Source organism: Pinus tabuliformis, chromosome 1_1 (genome assembly GCF_031772625.1).
Source record: "Pinus tabuliformis cultivar Carrire ecotype Pingquan chromosome 1_1, CPIR1, whole genome shotgun sequence".
Taxonomy (NCBI): domain Eukaryota; kingdom Viridiplantae; phylum Streptophyta; class Pinopsida; order Pinales; family Pinaceae; genus Pinus; species Pinus tabuliformis.
The window spans coordinates 397,053,010-397,060,810 of NC_142297.1; positions in this window are offsets into that span (position 1 = coordinate 397,053,010).

A 7,801-nucleotide genomic window follows, 5' to 3' on the forward strand; every position below is an offset into this window, starting at 1 on the left:
CACCACCCCACTTGTCCACTTGTGAAAAGCGGAATATTATTCAGAAAATTGCTGCATACTCTTGGATTCAAGGAGATCTTTTACACAGGCCCAGATCTAATTATCCATAGATGTGTAAGAAAGGAGGAAGTGTTTGACATTTTGAAATCTGCTCATGATGAACCTTTTGGAGGCCACTTCGCTGATAAGCGGACCGCGTATCAAGTATTGCTTGTTGGTTACTTTTGGACTTCCTTGTTTAAGGATGCCAAACAGTATGTCAAGTGTTGTGATAGCTGTCAGCGAATGGGCCAGCCTAATCAAACCAATGAAATTCCTTTATGCCCTCAAGTTATGATTGAGCCATTTGAAAAGTGGGCTATTGCTTTTATAGGGTCAATAAATCCAACATCATTAAGTAAAAAGCATATTTTGGTTTGTATAGATTTTGTTACAAAATGGGCAGAAGCTAAAGTTGTTTCTCTTGTGACAGAAAAAGTTGTTGTTGATTTTCCTTTTACTAAAATCTTTACTAGATTTGGCGTGCCTAGAGAATTTTTTTTTGACAATGGTTCACAGTTTATTTCTAATATGGTACAGGGTGTAATGGAGCAATACAAGATCCGACACAGGAAGTCTACGTCATATCACCCACAAGCAAATGGCCAGGTGGAATCTACAAACAAAGTGATCGAGTCCATTCTTACAAAGACAGTCAATATGCATCGAAAAGACTAGGCTGAAAGATTACCAGAAGCTTTGTGGGCATATAGAACCACTTGGAGAAATATCACAGGACATACACCATATGAGTTGGTATATGACAAACAAGTTATGTTACCAATTGAATTCAAGATCAAAACTTTTAGGACTGCAGTCCAGTTAGGACTAGATCTCTCTGAGGCACAAAAACAATGCCTTCTCCAATTAAGTGAGCTAGATGAATTTCGAAGGGATGTTGCTCAGCAGAACATACTAATTCAGCAGCAACATAAGAAATGGCATGACAAGTTTATTAAGAAAAAGCAGTTCCAACTAGGTGATTAGGTGCTCCTTTACAATTCTAGATTTAAAATTTTTAAAGGGGAATTCCATACACAGTGGATGGGACCTTATGAAGTGATCTGAGTATTCGAGAATGGAGCAGTCGAAGATAAAACTATTGATGGACAAGATTCAATATTCTTGGTAAATGGACACAGGGTAAAGAAGTACTTTTAGCCACTTACCAAGAAAGATTTTACACAAGTCAAACAACAATTTGGGACGGTAGTGGAGAATGGTAATATCAACCTTTTGGAAACATGAATTTTTCTTCTTCTCAAAAAATAAAAATAAAAAAATAGAAAAAAAGTAAATAAAAAATATTTTCCTGTAATTATGAAAATCAGTTTGCTGACATGATTGCAGAAGGATCAACCTAAAAACCATCTTGCTGGCAGGAAGATCAAAATTCCTAATAAAAGTAAAATATTTCTTGATCTTTATATGTGATAAGCTACCACCAAGTAGAAGCAGGTTCAGCAGAACCAACCTTTATACAGTTGGGGTAATTAGCATGGATATTTTTTATTCAAGTAACACTTAATTTTCGATGCAGTTATTTTTCTTGCACCAGTGCAGGCAGACTTTCCAGAAAATTTTCTGTCTTTCTTCATATTCCACTTTTGTAATACTCCCTCAGTTTTCTTCTTTGATCCCAAAATATTGACCTTCCCACATTCTTCTAAATTTACCCTGTCTGCTTCAAAGAAATCCCACTTTAACCTTGAAATTTTTTCCCTATCCCACTTCTATTTATTCCCTCTTTTGGTACTTTCTTGGAATCCATGTAACAAAATTCCTTCCCATTCTAAAAATTCCCCTTTCCCACTTCTTTATTCCCTCGTGAATTTATTGCAGGATATTGTATACGAAGAGCGAAAGGATATGCTTTGAAACATCAGAAAGGGCGAAGCAAAAAAGAGGAAATCATGTGAAATCCAGCCTATATTTTAATTCTTTGTCTTAATATTATGCTTGCACTAGTGCAAGCATGTTGTCCCATGTGATAAGATAAGCAGAAAAGTACCAATAGAATGATATGATTTAAGCGGTGCAAATATCAGTACGAGCATGCATCTCGTCAGCAACATAGTACAAGTTATCATATGAGATAAGAAAGTGGTCATTATGGAAAGTTATATGAAGTCTTTTCATGTCATCGACAAGTATTTATGCTATTATACTACTTAGGAGGAAATTAATTAAAAGTACAAAGTTTTTTAAGTAGAGATCATGATCTTTTTAATGAATGCTAAGTTTCTTTTTTGTAATTATGAAGAAATGTAAAAAATTGTGTTAATCGTTGCTTGCATATAATCTACCTTGCTTTGCCATGATTTGAAATGTCTTTCACTCATAATTCCCCCACTCTTCCATTTATCCTAAAACGTCCCTTCACTATGATTATTATTGCACTTAACCGTTAAACCGCCGTCGCGCATACCAATTAGGCCCGACCAGAAATGATGAGTATCTATGGCAAATGAATTAGAGATACGATGGATGAACGATTAGATTTATATTTATGAAGGTCGATTCCCCGGTATTGCATGCAAAGTCTCAAAGCTCAATTGTTCATAGCCGCTAGCAGCAATGCCGTTTGTCCGAAATGAACCCCTGTCTCTCAGCAAAATTGAGCAAACTGCCGAATATTGCAACAGTCTTGCACTGTTGCGAGAGTCGCGATTTCTACAGTTCCTACAGAAATTCGACGGGTATGACAAAGAAGTTGCCCTACGATTTGCAAGAAGTTTTAAGAACGACCAAGTGAAAATTGGGTCGCTCAAATTTAAATTCATGAAGAAATTTGTAGCAGCAGCAACGGGTTTGGAGAATACGGGAGAACAATGGTTCAAGAACTAGAAGTTGGAAAGCAAAACGCTGGCAGTGTTTTGTCGAGGATAAAAAGATAGAGGTGAACTGGAAACACGGAGTCCCACGCAAAGCCCTGTTGGGTCAATCTAAGACCTCCTGTTTATTTTGCAGAAATTCGTGACGTGCAAAGGGAGATACACCTGTACCCTGGTGTATCATTTCATAATGCTGCAACATTTTGAAGCAGGCCAGCACATTCTTTGGAGGATGAACTTCCCCTAATTTTTGCTCAAAAGCCTGGAGAAAATGGCTAGAAGCGTACAGGATGGAAGGGAGGACCACACCGATACACGGTTATACCATCACGGCCTGATCAAAATCTTGGTCTTAAAACAGTTGAAGAGGGAAGGTATGTCATGGGAAGATTTGTTGAAACAACTGCACGAAGAGTCAGCCGAGGAAAAGAAGACAGAGGCCCCTACTAGCACTAGCAAGGACCTAAGTAGAGGTGAAAGGGGAAGTCCTTCTCGCACTAGTGCGAAAAGGAAGCGGTCAAAGAAATCGACAGAAGAGAAGGCCTCGTATTCCACTAAGGAAACAACTGGTGCACCCATTGAAGAAACCTCTTCTACACAGGCACAGGCCTCTGAGCACGACAATCTATCGGTCCTTGTAGACGCGGCGAAGATTGCACAAGTTGCGGACGATACTTTGCTGGCCAATTTTATCAAAAGGCCCCATAAGAATAGTAAAATCTCTAATGCAGGTGAAGAACCACAACCCGCACAGGGTGTAGAACCCCATCCTGCACCAGCACAAAAAGAAGCACCAGCCTGAGAGGAAGAACCAGAAACAGAAGGAGGAGCTGAAGAAAAAGAAGACGCAGGAGAAGAGGAACCAGAAGAAGAGATAGGAGGAGAGGAACCAGACAACTAATAACTCGAAGAAGAAGAACCGGAACCCGAAAAAGAAGAGACAAAACCCATAGAAGAAGAAGAACTAGAGGAAGAAGAACTGGAGGAAGAAGAACCAAAAGAAGAAGAAGAGGAGGAAGAACCTGAAAAGGAAAAGGCAAAGCTAGATGAAGAGGAACTGGATGAAGAGGAACCCGAGGAAGAAGAGCAGAAGGAAGGAGACCTGGAAAAAGAGGGATCACAAGAAGAAGAATTCCTTGATATGAACATGGCAGATATGGAAGTCCAAGAGAAAGTGACAACCCCTGCTGAGACAGAGGGAGGAAAAGAATTGGTGACTCCTACTACTCGGATAGCTGAGTTAGAGCTCCAAGTGAAAAACTTGGAGCAACCATTACCAAAGCACAGGAGGAGAAAGAACAAAGTAGAGGAGAATTGATGGCAGAGCTCAAACAAAAGAAAAGCAAGGTCAGAGTTTGGAAATATCGGGTTGGACGCTGTTTCAGGCGGTTGAAAAAGGTAGCAAAGAAGTTAAGGCACATCAAGAGGAAGAAGGCTGAAACAGTGCAGCCTGAGGACAATGTGCCAGAACAGGATTGAGTTGGAGTGCTCAAAATTTTGAATTTTTTTGCAGAGGTAAAGAATTGTGTGAGGACACACAATAGTTTAGGGATGGGAGGATGTTAGTCCCCTAATTTTCATCCTTTTTGACCATTTTTCCCCTCCCAAATCATAACCATTTACCCCTGTTTTACCTATCTTATGCCCCGTCATCTTGCACTAGTGCAAGAATGATGACACATTTTGCATTAACTTCATATTTTACATTTTATAACTTAACATAGCATTTATTAACCATTTATTACGTGATTTCTTGCTTATAATTACTTTTGTAACTTATCAATACCTCCTATGTTATTTAATAGTTAAATGCTCACCTTGACCGCTGATTTTAGTGCAGACTGGATCTCTCACCTGTGCCAGTGCTGCGAATCTTGGCAGGAAATCCGGATCTCTTTGATTGCCACCTAATTTTGCACTGCCTTAGCCATGAACAATAGAACATATCTGAAGGCATCCGCGTCCCTGTTTTGACAGCAAGGCAATCTAAAGTAGCTGAGATCGGACTTAGGAGGAACAAACAACTGGAGATAGCCATGGCCTGTTATGTTAAAATCCCTAATTTTGAAGGCCGAAAGCTTATTTTGCAATATTTTTTCTACAATCAGCTATGTAACAAGTTAAACGATCCTTTTGGCCTTCGGCCAAGATTTATATAAGGAAAAATGTAAATAGGACAAAATGCTTAATGGTTGATAGAGTTGTATAGAACAGAGATAGAACCAGGAAGGCGGTAACCGGCTTGTCTTTTGTTATCGCCCAAATCTGGGCTGGATATGTAATCACGCATGTATTTTCCTTGATGATTTAATAATAAAGGGAGCTTTGCTTACACTTTATGAATATTATTTTTTTTATGTTTAACAATTGATGAATTGATATAGTACTAAGTAGCATTTCCATTTGAAAGGGAAACGCGTTGGTTGGTTAGGGCCCAGCCAACAAGTGTGATTCAATTTACAGCATTTGAATTTCTATTTGAGTGAAATAAGATCTGTAGCATGAAGTAGTTAAATTTCATTTCTGCATCTGATTTTGAATTGGTTTTCCCCACCTGGTTCGAGTAGAAGAAATTACCTACACCAGTGCATGTTGGTGTGCTATTCACTTTCTGCACATTTGGTTTGGTTTTCCCCGCCTGGTTCGAGTAGGAGAAATTACCTGCACCAGTGCACGTTGGTGTGCTATTCACTTTCTGCACGTTTGGTTTGGTTTCCCCACTTGGTTCGAGTAGGAGAAATTACCTGCACCAGTGCATGTTGGTGTGCTATTCACTTTCTACACATTTGGTTTGGTTTCCCCCACCTGGTCCGAGCAGAAGAACTGTTCCCACACTAGTGCTAGATAGTGTGATGCAGTAAGCCTCTTTAGTTTACTTCTAACAACTTTCTTGCTTTCATTAACATTTCATAACAAGATAAATTAAAAAGATTTTTTCTTTATTTCTGCAGACATTCATCTTTTTGATATGCAATTTGGTTTCATAACACTTGCAGTAATTAAGCATTGGTTTCAAGAATTAAAAGTTAAAGTGTAAGAAGCTCTGATCGGGTACAAGAACCAGTTTCTTGGTACTAGATCTGAGTGCTTTGGACTTGAGAAAGTTCAAGCCCTTGCACGAAGAAAAACAATTTTAGTACAGACATCATTTTACACCTTCTGCATAAATCGTTGTTCCTACACTAGTGCAAGCAGATTACACTAGTGCGAGATCGATTCTTGCAAGAAGGACATCTTTACATAAGCAGGTTTGAAGGGCTCATCTGTTGAGGACTGCTAAGTTTTCTTTGCTAAAGAAAACACATTCTAAGTAGTTAATCAATAGTCAACTAGAGTAATTTCCTCCTTTTATTTCTAAATCTCTTTTACAAGTACATTTCTTCTTATTCTAGCCTTAGGTTATTTTGATGGTTCGAGTTGCCTTTTTTTATTTATAGTTTGATTCTGCAATTTTTCCTTTAAAAGAAGTAGGAGTTGATATTAGAAACATTCATACCATCTCTGGCATTGCTTGTGCTTCATCTCTAAGTTTACGAATCGCCCAGGTTGACAATTTAAGTGTTGAGGAGTTTACTTAAGTGTAATTCCTGCACCTAACAAGGGTCAATCAAAATATAAATAACTTGATCACAAAGCTCACTGTCCATCTCAATGATAGATGCTTGATGGTTTGCTTGTTTGTTATCCAATGTGCATAAATATGTAAAACGCTCTAGCAAACATCCCCAATAGTCTGTGCGTCTTGTGCACTATATAGTTGATGGCTACCACCCTAATTATGTGGACAATATCTCTTGCAATGATCCTTTCCACAAGTCCAACACTCTATAGGCTTCTAGCTTGCACCCTTATTCTGCTCCTTAGATTGATGTCCTTGTCCTCTATCTGATGCATTGAACTTCTTAGATGGTACACCATTATCTTTATTATCTATACCCTGACGTCTTGCTCACTTTTGTCCCATTTTCCTTTGTTCTTTGCATTTCCTTTCCAGTTTTTCTTAGTCTCAGATCCGTGCTTTGATTATTCATAGCAAAGCCTTAGCTTTCTAATGGCCTTCTCAAATGATCTAGGCTCATCGAACTCAATCCTATCTTTAAATGCAATTGATAATCCACTAATGAACCTCTGAATCTGTGCCTTTTCCTCTGTGAGATAAGACACATACCTCAGTAGCTCCAAGAATCTACTAGTGTATTCCTCATATGTCATGGATCCCATCTTTAGCTCATGGAATTCTTTAGCCCTGACATCAAAGTATCTCTCTGAAAAATAATTCTTCTTGAATAACCACTCAAACTCACTCCAACTCAAGTCTTCCTCATGAATACATCTGACATTCTTCACATCTTCCCACCAAATTTCCGTTTTACCTTTGAGATTGAATGTAGCTACTCTAGCTTTCATGTTCTCTAAATAATCATGTAACCTGAACAACTTCCTCATGCCAAACAATCATGTCTCTACATCATGTGGTTTCTTCATCTCTCCATCAAAAGTAGGTAGCTTTTCTTTCTTAAACTCATCTATCAAGTATCCCCTATCACTCCTCTTGTAAGGATGATAACGATGACGATCATAATGGCTATGTGAAATAACTAGAATAATACCTATGTCTATCCCCTCTCCTATCCAGAGTCTCCAATATATGAATGTGTCATATTTATCTGACCTGTGAGCACCATTCGACCTACTACCATGTTCCCCATTAGTTCGGTCCTCCTGCTCATAGCTGATCCGACATGGTCCTTGTCACTGCAAATCTGAAAAACTCTAAAGTATCACTGCATTTGACTCTGCTTGTTTCTCTTATGCATGTATTATTATGTCATTGTTTGTCTTATAACTCCTTATTTCTCCCTTTAAGCTTCTCAACATGTCTACCAAATCGGAAGAGTTCCCAACACCATAATGCTCTTCTGATTCAA